This window comes from Rhipicephalus microplus, unplaced genomic scaffold, assembly GCF_043290135.1.
Source record: "Rhipicephalus microplus isolate Deutch F79 unplaced genomic scaffold, USDA_Rmic scaffold_16, whole genome shotgun sequence".
In the NCBI taxonomy this organism is placed as follows: Eukaryota; Metazoa; Arthropoda; class Arachnida; order Ixodida; family Ixodidae; genus Rhipicephalus; species Rhipicephalus microplus.
This window is the reverse complement of record NW_027464589.1, coordinates 9,684,349-9,703,059: the sequence shown is the minus strand read 5'-3', so window position 1 is coordinate 9,703,059 and position 18,711 is coordinate 9,684,349. Positions and strand designations below refer to the sequence as shown.

Genomic DNA, 18,711 nt, shown 5'->3' with positions numbered 1-18,711 from the left:
TATAGTGCTAATGGCCAACAACAAGGAAGATTTGCAGAGTTTGATGGACATCTGCGGTAATGAGGGAGATAGGTTAGATTTTAGATTCAGTAGGGAAAAATCAGCAGTCATGATTTTCAATGACAACGAAGGTAGTGAGCTTAGAATACAGGAGGTCACGCTAGAGATAACAGATAAATACAAATATTTGGGCGTATGGATAAGCAATGGGACCGAGTATCTGAGGGAACACGAAATATACGTGACGACTAAAGGTAACAGAAATGCAGCAGTCATGAAAAATAGGGCACTGTGGAATTACAATAGGTATGATGTTGTGAGAGGAATATGGAAAGGGGTCATGGTTCCTGGGCTGACGTTCAGCAATGCGGTCTTGTGCATGAGATCAGAAGTTCAAGCAAGATTAGAAATTAAGCAACGTGGAATAGGTAGGCTTGCTTTAGGAGCTCACGGGAATACACCAAATCAGGGAGTACAAGGTGATATGGGATGGACATCATTTGAGGGCAGGGAAGCTAGCAGCAAGATAAAATTTGAGAAGCAATTGAGAGAAATGGGGGAAGAGCGTTGGGCTAGGAAGGTTTTCAGCTACTTGTACATGAAGAATGTCGATACAAAATGGAGGAAGTGAACCAGGAAGTTGACTGGTAAATACTTAGAAAACAGCAGGTGGCTAAACCAAAAGGAACTATCGGTTAAGAAAAAAGTGAAGGAAACGGAGACTGACATGTGGAGAATGGGCATGATTAAGAAGTCCGCACTAGAGATCTATCGAACTTTTAAGCAGGAAATTGCCAAGGAAAGGATCTATGATAATACTCGGGGTAGTTCTTTACTGTTTGAGGCCAGGACGGGAGTATTGCGAACAAAGACATATCGGGCCAAATACGAAGGGGTCGACACAGTATGCAGTGCGTGTGGAGAGGAAGAAGAAACTGCTGAACACTTGATAATGTTCTGTAAAGGGCTTCACCCTATAGTTCAGGATGATGGCGCAGAGTTTTTCAAAGCACTGGGATTTAGGGACAGCGAGGGCAAAATAGACTTTAAGCGGGTAGACTTAACTAGAAGGAGGTTATCTGATTGGTGGCTAAAGTCAAGGCACGAGTGAAAATTAAACCCTTCACTGCGAAGTACGAATCCTCAACTTCATTATTTAAAGGAAAAAAAAAGATAAATGTAATGGTTAGTTCACTAAGTATCACGGCTAGGTGGCGTTAGCCGCCGCCCGATCTAAAGGGTACGGCCACATCCATCCATCCATCCATCCGTGCGCGTGGTGATGGGCGCGTTGTTTGAATGCAGGCACTATGTCGTGGCAATATAGTGCTAATGGCCGACAACAAGGAAGATTTACTGAGATTGATGGGCATCTGCAGTAATGAGGGAGTTAGGTTAGATTTTAGATTCAGTTAGGAAAAATCAGTAGTCATGATTTTCAATGATAACGAAGGTAGTGAGCTTAGAATACAGGAGGTCACGCTAGAGATAACGGATAAATACAAATATGTGGGCGTATGGATAAGCAATGGGACCGAGTACCAAAGGGAACACGATATTTACGTGACGACTAAATGTAACAGAAATGCAGCAGTGATGAAAAATAGGGCACTGTGGAATTGCAATAAGTATGATGTTGTGAGAGGAATATGGAAAGGGGTCATGGTTGCTGGGCTGACATTAGACAATGAGGTCTTGTGCATGAGATCAGAAGCTCATGCAAGATTAGAAATTAAGCAACGTGGAATAGGTAGGCTTGCTTTTGGAGCTCACGGGAATACATCAAATCGGGGAGCACAAGGTGATATGGGATGGACATTAATTGAGGGCAGGGAAGCTAGCAGCAAGATAAAACTGGAGAAGCGATTGAGAGAAATGGGGGAGGAGCGTTGGTCTAGGAAGGTTTTAGGCTACTTGTACATGAATAATGTCGATACAAAATGGAGGAAGCGAACCAGGAAATTGACTGGTAAATACTTAGAAAACAGCATGTGGCCAAACCAAAAAGAACTATCGGTTAAGAAGAAAGTGAAGGAAACGGAGACTGACATGTGGAGAATGGGCATGATTAAGAAGTCCGCACTAGAGATGTATCAAACTTTTAAGCAGGAGATTGCCAAGGAAATGATCTATGATAATACTCGGGGTAGTTTTCTACTGTTTGAGGCCAGGACAGGGGTACTGCGAACCAAGACATATCGGGCCAAATACGAAGGGGTAGACACATTATGCAGTGCGTGTGGAGAGGAAGAAGAAACTGCCGAACAAGTACTTGATAATGTTCTGTAAAGGGCTTCACCCTATAGTTCAGGATGATGGCGCAGAGTTTTTCAAAGTGGGGTTTAGGGACTGGGAGGGCAAAACAGACTTTAAGCGGGTAGACTTAACTAGAAAAAGGTTATCTGATTCGTGGCTATAGTCAAGGCATGGGTGAAAATTAAATCCTTTCCTGCAAAGTACGAATCCTCAACCTCACTATTTAAAGAAAAAAAAAGGATAAATCTTATGGTTAGTTCACTAATTATTACGGCTAGGTGGCGTTAGCCGCCGCCCGTTCTAAAGGGTCCAGCCACATCTATCCACCCTCGCTGTCAATTCTTTTACTTCATATTTAGTGGGATTTTTCGTAGCAATATGTAGCAATTGAAGCCAGATGAAAAAAAAAACAACCAATACAACTCTGCAAAAAATTTAAGAAAAATTTATTGTCTTTATCTGGGATGTCAACCTGGGTTTTTTTTTTTTTTTTTTTGAGGGAATTAAGCATTCTACCCCTCAACCAATTCGGTGGATCTGTGCGTGGCTCTTAAAACAACAATATATTACACACTACCAATCGCAGCGCCACAATCGGATCGACCCTTTTTGGCTTCACTTTTCGGAGCTCGGTCCGGGCACTCCACTTTTTCTTGTACTCTATAGTATGAACACTACAACACAGTTGTTTTCATCGATAGTATAAACACTTCGGCGACGCACTGGTGTTTCATGTATGTGCGTCCGGTCAGTCACACGTGAACCTTGCTATTTGCGACAAGCGAAGCTCGGCAGCAAGAACACTTTCACCTTTGACATCACCGCGCTTGGCATAATTGCAATCTAGAGAATTCAGTACGTCCAACAATATACCGCATGTCATACTGAGAAATTCTATGGCGCACACACTCAGATGAAGCTGCGGCGCGGTGGACGGCCGCGCTAGCTCCAACCACCAGGTTCAACTGGGCATACAGCAATCACATGAAGCAGCGACGACACAGGGTCTCTGGTCCTCCTTGGGGGCGGCCAGGCCACGACTTGGTCGGAGTTTTCACCACCAACACGGCAACGTCTTTTCTCCCCTTCATCCTTTCCCCAGTGCAGGGTAGCAAACCGGATGTGCGTCTGGTTAACCTCCCTGCCTTTCTTTGCATCTTTATCTCTCTTCTTCTCACCACCAACACACATAGCAGGCAGCTACCATCTCGCACTGTTTACCTTTTGCAGCCGCAGCGCCAATAGCGCCCCTTGTATTTAAAGTACTTGTAATACGTGTTTAATTAACAAATCTAGGTTGATTGACTCGTTAAGCACATTTTTAGTAAAATTATTGTAGGTTTAACGCGTTACACATGAATGATTTACACATTTAACTAGCTTTAAGTAATAATTATTGTAGTGACGTCCCTTTCGTGCGGCGCAGAAGCCACTTCGGTGTGGGGCCTCTGTGGTGGGGCTGGCTGCTTCGCCGCGCGGTGCAGAAGATGCCACAGAACACCTACCAGTTGAGACGCTGCCAAACACGGAGCCACCTACCATTGGAGCCACAGGAGCTGCCAAACTTATTTGAAGACACCCCCTACTTAGGTGGCGCTACAACCATAGTTAAAATAAGGTCCCTAGATGAAGTTAAAATACACCGCAAAGTTGAAATATACTTATTACGACACTGTCTGCAAATAACATTATGTAGTTTTGTTTATGCCCTTTTTTAGCGTATACTTCAAAACGACAATATGGATTTGCTTTACTAGTTGTTTTCTGCGGTGTCGCTGCATTGAAAAGTGGTGCCATCTATGATGGTTAAAATGATAAATGTGGTGACTGTTCGTTTCTGGAGCTAGGGCACCCTACTGGAGGTGGAAAATAATGCTATCCCATCGGTTTGTTTCGTGAGCTTTCGTAGTCGTCGGATGGCCAGCTAAAACCGTTTTCCTTTCCGTGGTGCAGCGTTCTCCTTTCCGTGGTGCAGGTGTGTTGGTTTCTTTTTACTCCTAGTCCTGTCGCTTGCATTCGCTTCACCTTACGGCTAGTTTCATTCGCCGAGTTTGACAAGTTGCGCCACCCTCCTTGGCTGCGCAACACGTCTTGCTTGATTCCTTGTTTGTCCATACCTTTACGCTTACTTTCATGGTAACATCTTGGAGGTGGCTAATGAATGGGACAAACAAATGCGTGACCGACAAGTGACTATCAAGCAGCGGAGCGTAGAATATCGCTTAAGAGCCAACGCAGCCCCCATTGGTTTAGTGGATTGTAGCAAACAGCCACAGTTGGGAAATATTAATTTCGAATGCAAAAGGTGGGGCGCAGTACAGAGCAGACACTATAGAGGAGAACAAGCGCGTGGCACCAAAATGGCTTTCATGAGAGGCACTCGGCTGAGCACGGTGCTTTGAATAAAAGCAAGCAGGCAAATGCGTTTAACTAAAGTCTACCACCATAAAGTGCTCCTGAGGTAACAGAGCTCTCTGTAATGTCTCCTGCCCTAAACTGCTTCCAAGGATTGATAAAACTTTCCTTAGTCTACTACTCACCCAGTTATTTTCGTCCCATTTGTCAAATAGAAAACACTGTTACGAAGTGCTGTCAGCCGTACCCGAACGCAGTGCCTCATAATATCACTCTATCCATTTGACTTTTGGCAGATAACGGAGTTGAATAACAAAGTTGAAATTCCTCATCGTGCCCTACTTTAATCGGACTTATTGTAAACAATCCGGTGTGTCATGTGGCCAATGGCGCATGCACACCAGGATTTAACGCATGCTGCAACACTCACACAAAGAAAAAAAAAAAAACTGCTGTATGTGAATTATGAAGAAAAAGCTATAGTTTTGTCTTGTGCATATTCCACTGACTACCTTTCTTTCAAATCCCATGTAATCACATATCGCTATTTCATCTTACTTACCATTCAAGATGGCCATTGATGACGTTTTGCATAGTTTCCTACTCTTACCTAAGTGGGGCTGCGAGCTGTTGGACACATGGGAACGCCGGGATGTGTGAGCAACTTTACTCGCATTTGTATCGCTCACGTAGAGCCCGTACACCTCGAACACTTGTCAGGCTTCTACGCCTTCCTTGCGTCAAAATGGTTGATTAATTGATGAAAGAGCACGTAGTCAGCTATTCATTTCTTACCAGAAACGAATTCTATTTAAACTTAGAGACTTCTGCATTGATGTACAATTTTACGAAGCATAAAGAGTAACAAACGGATGCTAAACTTGGCAGGCTGATTGATGACAGAGTCAGCGTTCACTTTGCCACTGCTGATCGTCAGTTTTTTTTTGTTTTTTTTGCCAATTGGGTTATGAGGTAGAGGTGAGTGGACTTCTATTTTAGAATATGATTCGCCTGAATGAGATCTGCCTATAAAAGTTTTGTTTTACAGAAGCTTTATTTATTTACGTTGTCGTATTCACTTTTGAGCCGTTGGCTTTCTCAACACCAGGCAACACAAGCCTCGCAGACACATATACTAGAGTGTACTAGAAAGGTTGAGTGGCACAACCGCCACTCAACTTCTGAGGCGCACCGCACGGAAATAATAGGACGCGCTGAGAGTGAAATGGCTTGGTGGGGCAGGACAAGTTTTGCTGTGGCGCCGCGCTTATCGGCTGCGTTTATGCCAAATTTCGTCGGCGACTGGCACTTTTCGAAAGAGCCGGTATAGGTGTTCTCTGGCCAGCACCTTACAAATATATATGAAGAGTGCTCATGCATGTGTGCGTGGCAGTACAGGTTATGTACAGCTAGATGTGACCAAATTATTCTTGCGAGAGCTGCTTGTCTGTAGCATTTGCTACGATGTCAATAAAGTGGTCATTATAAATTGATTCAACTTCAGTAGTCTCCTACACAAGCTTGCACATTGACTGCATCTTTGAAGTGCAAGTATATTTGGACCTTGCCGAAGGGACAAACTCCAACAAAAGCAGGCACATTATCTTGACTTGATGCACTGACCGCTGAAGTCGCTGGGTCTTCAGATAAACCGAAGCTCAGAAACTGAAAAGCCTATTACGTTCCGATTTCATCTCTTGGCTAACTATAGTTACTTTAGTCCAAATACAAATGCACCGTAATGTATGTGCACAACAGTGAAGCGTCAAGTCATGGCCACGTCAAAAGGCCCTTGTGAGACGAGCGAGGACGGCGACCCGTGCCAATGGGATCCCGGACTAAGGAGCCCACTCACTGACACTGCTTCCTCGGTCGCAAATAAATGTTTTATTCTCTCTCTTAAAGCTTATCTATCACATACGTTCATAACTTTCCTTACCCGGCTTTTACCCGACAATATAACCTCCTTCAAAAGCTAAAGAATAATTTAGTATTTGCTACTTTATCAGACTTATGTTCTAATGCCACCAAGTAACATTAACTACTTGGATTTCTTCTAGTTCTTAATACATACAGGCAAAATGTTAACTCATTCATATGATTGCTGTGTGTATGCAAATAAATAAAAAGACATGTGCAGTATGTATAATTGTGAGCATGGTGAGACAATCTTTATTTGAAAGCAGCTAGCGCTTGTACTGCAAATAGAGAAATTAATTATCGAAACAAAAATATTACAAGGTAACATAACCACAAAGTATATCGCACAGAAAGGACTGCGACTGCGGACACAACAAAAACAGATTTGCAGGTCTGCAGCTGCATCAAGCAAAAAAAAAAAAAAAAAAAAAAAAAAAAAAAAAAAATCGGCAGATCTCATGTACCATGAGAATAGATGTTATGTGAAGCATGTAGATGGAAGGTGACTGTGGTGTAACTTTTTTATTAAGCAAAATATTACGAAATTGCGCTAAATATTGTTATGTGAAGGCACACGAAAAACTAGGCGTTTAAAGATATATTTACACAGCGCCAATGCGCAAGCCAAGATGGAGAACAAGAGCTGTGCCATACACCAAAATCATGTAGTCTTCTTTGGCCCCTATCTAACCCCTTTAGTGGGACATTGTCTCATAACATAACCCCTGTGCTGAAGCACCGTCTCGGTGCTTTCTATGATGTTGCCGAGGGGTACAGCTTAAGGCGACATACATGAACAATTTCTGTAGACAGTGAAGGGGAGGAGGAGGAAGACTCGAGCGGTTCTATCTTGTAGGTCACATCTGTCACTCGCCGCAATACGCAGTACGGTCCCGAGTAGCGGGAAAGCAGTTTTTCAGAAGGTCTAATGCGCCTAGTTGGAGTCCACAATAGCACAAGAGAAACCGGAGTAAAGGAAACTTGGAGATGATGGGAGTTGTAAAGCTTTCGCTGCTGATCTTGCGATGCTAAAAGGCGCTGACGGGCAACTTATTGTGCATTGCGAGCTCTGGTGATAGCATCGCGGGTGTATTCGGTCGTCGAGTCGACGGCTGTCGGAAGGATGGTGTCAAACGGTAAAGTTGGATGCCCACCAAACACGAGATAGAAAGGGGGAAACCAGTTGCATCATGGCGTGAAAAATTATAGGCAAACGTAGCGAAGGGCAATGCAAGGTCCCAGTCCTAGTGGTTGAAACGATACGTATATAGCGAGCATATCAGTTAGTCTGGCTGAATCGTTCAGTTAATCCGTTAGTTTGCGGAAGGTAGGCTGTTGTAAATTTGTTTTGTCTCGCAGGAGCGAAGCAGGTCGTCGATAACTCGGGAAAGGAAATAGCACCCACGATCTCTCAGGAGTTGGCGTGGGGCGCCATGATGAAGTATGACGTCGTGCAGGAGAAAATCAGTAATGTCCGTGGCACAGCTGGTTGGTAGAGCTCGTGCAATGGCGTAGCAAGTTGTGTGATCTGTCGCGACAGCTATTCACTTATTCCCAGAAATGGACACAGGGAAAGGGCTTAGGAGGTCAAGACCAAGTTGAAAGAAGGGAATGACAAGCGGTTGGAGGAACCCGGCAGGACTCATAGGTTTTTTTCGACGTTGACACTAGTTGCTTGGGGCAACGTAGCTGTGGACCAAGCGATAAAGACTGGGCCAGTAAAATCGACGCTGTACATGGTCATACGTCCGAGTTGAGCGGCAGTGGGAGCGTCGTGGAGCTGGCCGATCACGCTCGCACGTAAACGAGAAGGTACCACAAGGAGCAGTTCGTGTCTATCAGGGTGGATGTTGTAACGGTACAATGTGCCATCCTTGAGCGCGAACAATCGAGTAGATGGGTCGGGTGCCGCAGAATAAACCTTCTCGATAATGTTACCTAAGACAGGATCTCGGCGCTGTTCCTCAAGGATGTTGCTTAAAGCGGAGACAGCACACATGACCCTTCATCGAACACCTCAAGTGGGTCCACTGGATTCTGAGATAAGCAGTCAGCATCATGGTGTAAACGGCCAGATTTGTAAGACACCGAGTAGTTATACCCTTGGAGTCGTAGTGCCCATCGACCAAGGCGCCCAGTGGGGTCCTTCAAGGATTCGAGCCAGCAAAGTGTGTGGTGATCGGTTGTGAAGGTGAAATGTCAACCATGTAAATGGGGCCGAAATTTTGCTACCGCCCAAATGAGAGTAATGCATTCCCTTTCGGTGATCGAGTACTTCCTTTCCGCTTGCGAGACGAGACTGCTGGCATATGCGATAACGCAGGCGCAGCCGCTTTGATGCTGCATCAAAACAGCACCAATTCCGTGGCCACTGGCATCGGTGTGGACTTCTGTAGGGGCAGCAACGTCAAAATGAGCCAGAACAGGTGGTTCTGTTAGCAATGTAATAAGTGTAGAGAGTGCCGTAACCTGCGCAGCACCTCATGTGAATGAGACATCTCTTTTCAGTAAGTTTGTGAGGGGACAGGCTACTTCTACAAAGTTGTTCACAAAATGTCGAAAGTACGAGCACAGACCGAGAAAGCTGCGGACTTCCTTAGTGCGGGTCGAAATGGGGAAGTTTCGCACAGCTCGCACTTTATCGTGATCAGGACGTACAGACCAGGGGAGTCGACAAGGTGGCCCAATATGGTTAGTTGCTGGCATCCGAAGTGGCACTCTTGACAAGTTCAGTTAGAGACTGGCATTGCGAAAAACAGCCAGTATTGAGGATAGGCAGTCGAGGTGGGTCTCGAGAAAAGGTCCGAGAAAAGACAATAACGTCGTCAAGGTAACATAGACAAATTGACCATTTGAACCCATGTAAAAGAGAGTTCATTATCTGCTCGAAGGTGGCCGGAGCATTGCATAACTCGAAGGGCATGACCTTAAACTGGTAAAGACTATCAGGCGTGACAAATGCGGTCTTTTCACGGTCCATGTCGTTGACAGCAATTTGCCAGTACCCTGATCTTAGATCAATAGAAGAAAATTACTTAGCGCCGTGAAGACAATCCAGGGCGTCGTCTATGCGCAGTAGCAGGTAGACATATTTTTTAGTGATCTTGTTCAGATGTCGGTAGTTAAGACAGAAACACCAATTGTTGACCTTCTTTTTGACAAGAACTACAAGGGGAAGCCCGTGGACTACATCATGGCTCAATTATGTCTCTGGTTGGCATTTTGAACAGTCCATGGACTACATCATGGCTCAATTATGTCTCCGTTGAGCATTTTGTGGACTTCTGCTTGAATTCTGTGACGCTCGGTTGCAGATACGCGGTATGGCCGCCGATGGATAGGGGAGGCATCGCCGGTGTCAATGCGGTGCTTTACAGCAGTGGTTTGACCTAGCGGATGATCACAAAAGTCAAATAAGTCCCAGTATGACTCAAGGACGTGAAGGAGTGCGTCAGGTTATTGCGGCAAAAGGTCTGACACGATCATTTTTTTAACATCAGCAGACGGGCTTGCTTGCGAAGATCGAGCATGCGTGTTGCTGCAGTGTCCAGCATCGTTCAGAGACAGAGCTGAGATGCATTCGTCAGAGGGAGTCAGCATGGCGAGGGCAATTCCACACAGGAGCACTTGTGGACACAGAGCAAAGTTGAGCACAGGAATGCAGGCGAATTGCCCGTAACTGAATAACAGTGTGTGGTAAGGTAATACTGTGAGTCGAGAGAGAGAATGGATGTGATGAGTGCGAGCACATAGTCGCCACCGGATACAGGGGGTGAGGGCGTTACGGTGAAGTAGGTCACAGTTTGGGGTGACAAACGGACATGTTCAGCAGTGCACATTCAAGCTTGGGTTGGACTGGTCAGATTAATTAGATACAGTAGGTTAAGTTGCACAGCTGAACAGTTGATGAGGGCGGAATGAGTAGACAAAAAGTCAAGACCGAGGATCACATTATCGGTGCAGTGAAAGAGAACAGTGAAGAGAACTGAAGTTTGACGGCCTGCGATAGTAACGCGTGCAGTACAGACGCCATAACAGAAGCCGTACCACCATCAGCAACATGAACACTGCGTGAAGGGGCTGGAGTAAGGACTTTCTTTAAGCGGGCAGTAATGTGTAGGCTCATCACAGAAATATGAGCGCCGGTGTCTACCAAGGCTTTAACAGATAAATCGTCCACTTCAACGTCGACCTTCTGATTGGTCGGGAACGTCAACAGAGGAATCGGAGAGCAAGTCGTATCAGCAGCGTCACCTCCAGGAGCTGCAGTTAGTTTTCCGAAGAAAACCGCCGGGCAGAGGATGGGGCCAGGGAATGAGGTGGCAGCGGAGGTGAGCGACTGTACTGGGCAGTAGTTGTAGTGGTCGGGTCGTAATTAGCTGAGCCATCACGCTGTGGTGGTTCCTGGCCATAGAGATACGCTGGTGAGTGGAGGTTGGGGAGCTCGAGTTTGCCCGATACGGCGAGGTCTACATGCTTCGGCAATGACGGACAATGTGTCCGACCCGTTCACATCGAAAGCAAATTGGCCTGTCGTCAGGCGTCTTCCACGCATTTGGGTCACGGTTACGTGGAGCGGGGCGGTGATAATGCGGTGGGTGGCTGGAGGTAGACGAACAACTGACAGCATCGGGGCGGTGCACAGAACAGACTGTGTGAATACCCTCGTTGGCTAGTTCTTGGCGAACAACGGTCTGTATTAGTGATATAGTCGGCTGAGGACCAGTCGGTGCTAGTGCTCTCAAGGGTGCGGGTGATATGGCCTCGATTTCGCAGCGTACGACTCTCGTGATGTCACCAGAGTGTGAATTGGGCTGGGTCACTATACGGAGATCTTCGCAAGTTGACGTTGCAGCAGTGTTGGGAAGGCGTGTAAAGTGGTGGGCAATGCGACGGCTTTTAGCCTCTTGAAAGCCTTGGCACTTCAAGATAACATCTTGCATGGTGGAACAAACAGCCTTTGCACACAAGGAGATTAAATGCATCGTCTGCGATGCCCTTGAGCACGTGTGCTACCTTGTCGGCTTCAGCCATGATTCGGTCAACTTTACGGCAAAGGGTCAGCACGTCTTGTATATACGCTAGGTAAGACTTTGTGGACGTCTGAACACGTGGGCCAAGTTCTTTCCTAGCGGCCTGCTTGCAGCCGGCAGATTGACCAAACAACTCACGTAACTTGGTCTTGCATACGTCCCAGCTCGTGATTGCGTCCACATTATTAAACCACGCCTTGGCCGTTCCTTGCAAATAAAAGGTGATGTTTGCCAGCATCGAGGTTGGGTCCCTCCTGTGATTTTCGCTGACGAGCTCGTAAAATTTGAGCCACTAATCCACGTCCTCGCTGTCCATTCCCGAAAAGTTGCCAGAATCGCGGGGTGGAGCTGCCACGAGAAAGACAGAGGAGGTCTGCGCCGTTGGTGCATTGGGCGCGACAGTTGACGAAGCGTCGCTGTCGTGGGACATGTTGGGAGCAGCGACTAGGCGTCTGCTGCGTAACTCCGTTGTGCGTTGTAACCCAGCACCTTCCACCAAAATGTTACGTGAAGGCACACGGGAAACTAGGCGTTTGAAGATATATGTACACAGCGCCAATGCATAAGCCAAGATGGAGAACGAAAGCTGTGCCCTACACCAAAATCACGTAGTCTTCCTCGGCCCCTATCTAACCGCTTTAGTGGGACATTGTCTCATAACATATACCAGTGTTGTACGTGCAGACATGTTAGACAGTCGCATGATTTATTTAACCAGCTGCTTACATTTGCGTAACGATGCCAACAGCAACGTAGGTATTACATGCTTTGAAGTAGAATGGCTATTTGAACTAGTTGGTTTGAATTCATGGTAGTAAGGGCTGCAGCGCGAGCACGAAGGTGCTAGAAAAAACAGACGAAAGGCGAGGCACGGAAAGCAAAGAGGACAACACGAGCGCCGACTACCAACTGAATTTTATTATTTGCAGCACACATGATGATATATAGAACAGGCAATCTTTTAACAGCAAACGTGAGCAACTTGACATATTCTGGGGAATGGTCTGACAAAAAGAAGGTACAATGATAAAATGGCTAACCCTTATCTAAAAGTGCGAAGTCTTTGTCATGCAAGGCCACCGAAGGTTGGCTCACGCATCCGTCACCATGTTTTCTAATAAAATACGCTTCAGCTATTCCACGAGTTAACTTGTCCATGTGGCGTGCCAGCACACTCACGCCCGGAAATCTATTATTACATGCTGTTGATGTGGCCACACATTTTTTTAAATAGTTCTCTTTTGATGTCTGCCTTAATCAGAAGCGATTTTGTCATGTCATTTGTGACAAGTGCAGGCGCAGGCATGGCACCAGGACACGTAATTAAACATTCGGCAGGAAGTAGAGCCTCTTCGGCTTGCTTTACTGTCGTCACAGCTTGCTCAGACAGCAGTTTCCCCTTGAGAAAGATCTGAAAGGCGACTTCCTGTGTTGTGCTGAGCTCAAAAAGGACTGCTCTGTCCGAACGTACTTTTCCTGTTCGTGTTTCAAGGTGGTCAAGTACGTCGGCGCATTCAAAAGTATTCTTGGGACTGCATCACACGTGAACGCTGGGACTCCGCGTGGTATTCTGACTTCTTCCCCGTTCATAACATGGGTGTAGTCACGTAGAATATCTCCTCGCAATGCAGCTAACAAACTGCTTGTTTGTCATCCAATGGCTTGTCGCTGCGATGCAAGTTCCTCTTCTTGACCTTTTTACGGTCTTCGTTTTACGGGACGCTGAACAAGTACACTTTCTGCATCACTTTGGCGCCCGAATAACCAGTGTGGCAGCCAGGAGCATAGCAGTGTGGATGACGGTTATTCAGCATTGATTGATTGACTTGTGGGATTTAACGTCCGAAATCACGATCTGATTATGAGAGATGTGTAGTGGAGGGCTCGGGAAATTTTGACCACCTGGGGTTCTTTAACGTGCACCCAAATATGAGCACAGGGGCCTACGACATTTCCGCCTCCGTAGGAAATGCAGCCGCCGCAGCCGGGATTCAATCCCCCGACCTGCGGATCAGCAGCCGAGTACCTTGGCCACTAGACCACCACGACGGGGCAGTTCTTCGGCATACTGGCAGTGCTCGGCAAACAGGAATAACACTGAGCTGTGAAGTCTCCCGCTCAGTTGCTACCACAGTTACCATGCATCCAACCGCACGCGCCTCGGCATTTCGCAAACCGCATCGACCGCAGAGCCCTCGCATCAATTGTCCGTGTGTGGAGCGTAGTTTGAAAGCATGGCTGCCAGTAGGAGACCGCGCCGCTCAATCTTTCTAGTACACTCTACACATACCATCATTCCTAGCGCTGCAATGACGATCCCTGAGAAATTTGCATTTAGAAAAATACCCTTAACAAATTAGGTAATTTTCTGAGAAACTTACGGTTTTGTACATGCCAGGTCTCAAAATGCTCTGTGGCACCTCACCGCAGTGGTCTAGTGGCTAAGGTACTTGGCTGCTGACCCGCACATTGCGAGATGGAATCCTGGCTGTGGCGGCTGCATTTTCAATGAAGGTGAAAATGCTGTAGGCCCGTGTGCTCAGATTCGAGTGGACGTTAAAGAATCCCACGTGGTCAAAATTTCCGGAGCCTTCCACTACAGCATCTCTCATAATCATATGATGGTTTCGGAACGTTAAACCCGTAATATCAAAATGCTCTATGGCCTCTTAGCAGATGTATTCACAATGCAATGCCAAAAATATAAATTCTTGCCAGTATATGGTCAATAAGATTAGTCTGAGTATTCCAAATTAATATGGGGCCTTTCTTGGTCATCATCATGACTGCAGGGCCTCTCCCATGACGAAACCCGGTCCTGTGCTTGTTGCAGCCCACAAACTTCTTAATCCTACCCACCTTTCTGTCTCCCCCTTGCCTTGTCTTGTAATTTAGTCTGGTGATCTCGTCTGCCATGGGCAAGTCTTCTTCGTGACTTCAACTAAGATGTCCTGAGCTTAGCATCTGCCCGTTCCCTGACCCTCTCTTGTTGTCCCTTAAGATACTAAGATGTCCTGAGCTTAAGACCTGCTTGTTCCCTGACTTCCTTTTCTTCTCCCTTACAAGAGTAATGACAGAGCATGCGAGATAACTTGTGGGATAGATTTGTGTAGAGACACACACCTCCCTTACAAATTATGGGTTCATAACACACCTTAGAACATCAATCTCACAGTGCCTGTCGTGGCACCGCACACATAATGCACCTTCGGCTTTCTGGTAAACAACCATTGTGAGTTTGTGCTGGCTGCCACAGTCATTGCAGATGCCCTCTCTTAGCCTCTTTTTGATGGGTGCAGAGGTCATGTCTTTGAGAAGCTCTCTCAGACACAAGTGAAGTGTTCTGCATGTAATTTTACTCTCGCTAAAAGAAACTATACAACACCACATAAGCCAGTGATGGAAGTGCTGCGCCAAACTGCGCCAAATGGCTGTTTTTCGCGTATATTGTGCCAAGCCTGCGATGAGGCCAACGTTTTGTGACGCTCGCCTCCACGGCCAATGGTTTCGAAACCGAAACAGTGCCGAAGTAGCAGCCAAGCCTATCTTCAGCCACTGCTAGCCGTGTGCGAAGCGTTGGCTAGTGGCCAGAGAACGTCGCACCAATCACACGTGCTGGGTACATTGGCCGTTCCGGCAGGCAGCGAAATGGCTTTTACGAAGAAAGGTAAGTCTGTGACATATGTCGTTGACACCTGTTTTGTGTTGGCTGATGTGGATATAATGCTTGAAAAGGTAAAGTTGAAGTGTTTGAGCCTCCGATTGTAATTCTTTGTAAAAACCTTGATGTTATTGTGCTGTTAAACCTACTGTTTATTGTCGCATTTTTGACGCACATTTCGTGCTGTTTTTGGGCGCATTTGCTTTGGATGTCTCCTGCTATGACATCAGTAGCCCCTGAAAGCACTGGATTTTTCGAGGGGCTCGTCTTTTTTTTTTTTGTTTGACATGTATTTAAGCCCTGTTTTTATATCGCATATTATTAGCTCTGAACTGACGTGAACAATAATATAAAAGGCACGAGTGCCAATAGGTGCATTTATTAGCAAGTTATTCGTGGAGACTTGTATTGCAGGATGACAGCTCATTATTTTACATTGTTTGTTTACGTTTTGTAACTGTCTCCACGCAGCACGGTTCAGCACAGTAGCGGTAGTAGTTCGTACGAAGTGACCGTGCGGCATCAGCAGCCACATGTTATGTATTGATGTGCGCATGAAGTTATTATCGTGTAATCTTGATCTGGGCCATATCGCACTTATCTGTACTGACTGAACTCATAATATATCGAATTTTGGATTTTTTAAAATTGGTCGGTAGCATATGAAACGTGGTTGTGAAAATTAACAGCGCGCCTGTCGCCGTGGATTTTTATATAATCATAGCATTGTATAATGATATTACCGCGCTTTGCGATGCCTACTTCAATTATTCTTTGTGCTATAGTCTGCCTCAATTTATCGTGCATTTGCAAAAATAGATATCCAAGTTTGTGTTTAAGTTGTATTATCAGAAGTTTGTGTAATCAGGGCAACATTTTCTTTCAGGTCGTCAAAGCAAGTTTAATAACCAAGTGCTCAATGAGATTGATTCCAACGGTGACGTCATCTCTGTTTGGCGCAGACAAGGGATAAAACAAGAGGAAGCGTTCTGCACCATCTGCAACACTATCATAAACTGTGCACAACATGGTGTGGCGGCTGTCAAGCGTCATGCTGCCAAGAAGAGTCACGTTGAGTTGTGCACTCAACATAGAGATGCTTCTGGTGTTCTAAAGAAGCCTGCTACTAAGCAAGTTCAGCTGGAATCAGGCTTTGCAACTGGGCCAAGACTTTCGAAGGCAGACCCTGCTGCTCGAGCAGATACTTATTTTGCACTTAGAGTGGCGATGCCTGGGATCCCTTATACATACTGGGATGCAGCAACGAAGATGATGGCATCGTTTCCAGACTCTAAAATAGCCAAGGAATTCCAGTGTGGTAGGAAGAAGCTATCATACATAATTTCAGATGGCCTAGGTCCATATTTTACGAAGGCAGTCACAGATGAACTGAACAGGCCACGCACATCGCGGGTTCAAATCCCGGCTGCGGCGGCTGCATTTCCGATGGAGGTGGAAATGCTGTAGGCCCGTGTGCTCAGATTTAGGTGCACGTTAAAGAACCCCAGGTGGTCGAAAAAACCGGAGCCCTCCACTACGGCGTCTCTCATAATCATATGGTGGTTTTGGGACGTTAAACCCCACAAATCAATCAATCAGGCCACGCACATATTACACAATTCAGATCGACGAAACTTCGCTCCCAGAGCAACGCTGCCAACAGCTGGACGTGATGGCTAGATATTTGTCTGATACACAGAAGCGTGTTGTTGTTGAGCATTTGCACTCTTATCACTTGGGCTCTGCAACAGAAATCTTGCTGGCACATGTTAAAGAAGCCCTGCAAGATTTGCCTGCAAGGAACATGCTCTGCTTTTATAGTGACGGGCCCAACGTCATGCAAAGTTTGAAAAAATGTTTGAAAGAAGATGTGAATCCAGCTTTGCTGGACATTGGTGAATGTAGTTTGCACAAGGTGCATAATGCATTTGCAAAAGGTCTTGAAGCATTCGGTCATACTGTAGAAACAATTTTGCTTGACATATATCACTTTTTCGAAAATTCAGCCGTACAAAGTGCTACGCTGAAGGCAACACAGAGATTCCTAGGCTTGCCTGAAAATGTCCTTCTGGGGCATGTGAGCTCGCGATGGCTGACGCTGAGTTCAGCTTTGGAACGATTTATCCAGCAACATGAAGCTGTCAAGGAAACAGTTCTGGGTGCCTAACAAAAAAGTCCAGCAGGTGGCAATATTTATAGACGTCTGAAAGAACATCTAATGAAAAAGGATCTACTTCCCAAGGCAATCTTTCTTCAAAATGTCGCAGATGTGTTTGTTGAGTTCTTGACGTTATTTCAATGACGGGAGCCACTCCTCTATATATTGTATGAAGAAATGGTGAAGCTTGTGAAAAGAATTCTGGGACGTTTCCTACTGATCAATGCATACAGGGACTTCACAGAAGTGGAACTTCAATCCCTTAATGTAGAGTGCTCTGATTGGAAGCAGGTAGTTTAAATCGGTGCAGACACTGAAAATTCCATTAATTTTTTCACGCCTGAGGAGAAGATGTTTAGAATAGGTGCACTTAGCTTTTACATTCAGGTTGCGAAGTATCTACTTTCAAGGCTGCCCTTTGACCTCAAGAGCATTCATCCAAGTGCTGTCAAGGAGGAGAGCGCCTTTGTGGCACTCAGGAATTTGTCACAAGAAGTGCCAGAAGTGGTACCACAGCAGGAAGTGTCTGCTCTGATGGACGAATTAACGCTCCTCTCTACAGAATAGTTTTATTCTAATCCACATGAGCGTCTCGACTTTAATTGAAGCTTATGATAAGCTTTAATTAAAGGTACCCACAACTGGCGAAAACGGTTGACTAGATACCGGTGGAAAGAAAAACAGCGTGAATTTTGGTGACATGTACCAGCATACTTTTCGTGATCTGAGTAGCATTTATATTTTTAAATCGCGTCCAAAAGTAATCAAAACCGGCATGTCGCCCTTCTAGGGCAAGAGTTGTGAACCACAAATATAAAGTCCTAATAACCTTGCTGTGATTATTTAAAGCTCACCGGAATAAGGGCTCAAATTTCAAACATGTATGATGCTGTTGAATTTCGTTTGTTTTACGTCGCTTACAAGGTAAAAGAAGTAGAGCATGAAAAGTGGCGCTTTCGTGGCCTCTGCAGGGGAACAGGTGTATTTGCGCATGCAGGCGGCTGCACGGCGTTTCCAGAGTAGCTCGATTCTCGTCGCGTCGGGCATGTTGAAAGAAGCAAGCGAGCCTGTGAATGCGATCACTGTCATCCAAATGCCCCCCACCTACTTTTCGGCGGAGAATCGCTACCACTTCATGCGTGCTGCTGGTGGTGGTGATGATGACGCTGCGTCGGATCTGTCGCTGCCACAGTAGTCTGTTCAAGTCTGTCGCTCTGGTGCTACTTGATAGATGTCCTAATTTTGCGCTCGCATGCGAGCCGAAATTCGTTCCTCTAACTTGCTCGAGTTGTCAAGCGATGACATATCGAAGCCGACCAACTACGGCC

General features: G+C 45.9%; 1 protein-coding gene across 11 annotated transcripts in view; it reads left to right on the top strand.

Moving 5' to 3' along the window:
• The first annotated feature begins 4,067 nt into the window (after positions 1–4,067).
• Positions 4,068–18,711, top strand: part of nudE (Nuclear distribution protein nudE) — a 253,723-nt gene continuing 239,079 nt past the window's right edge. For 5 of the 11 annotated variants that reach the window (XM_075883369.1, XM_075883365.1, XM_075883358.1 and 2 more), the window contains exon 1: positions 4,070–4,231. The gene's annotated coding sequence lies outside the window, so the exon portion shown is untranslated. Of the gene's footprint in view, positions 4,232–15,053; positions 15,232–18,711 lie in introns of those variants that run through there. The other 6 variants (XM_075883362.1, XM_075883359.1, XM_075883360.1 and 3 more) reach the window with 4 other exon arrangements.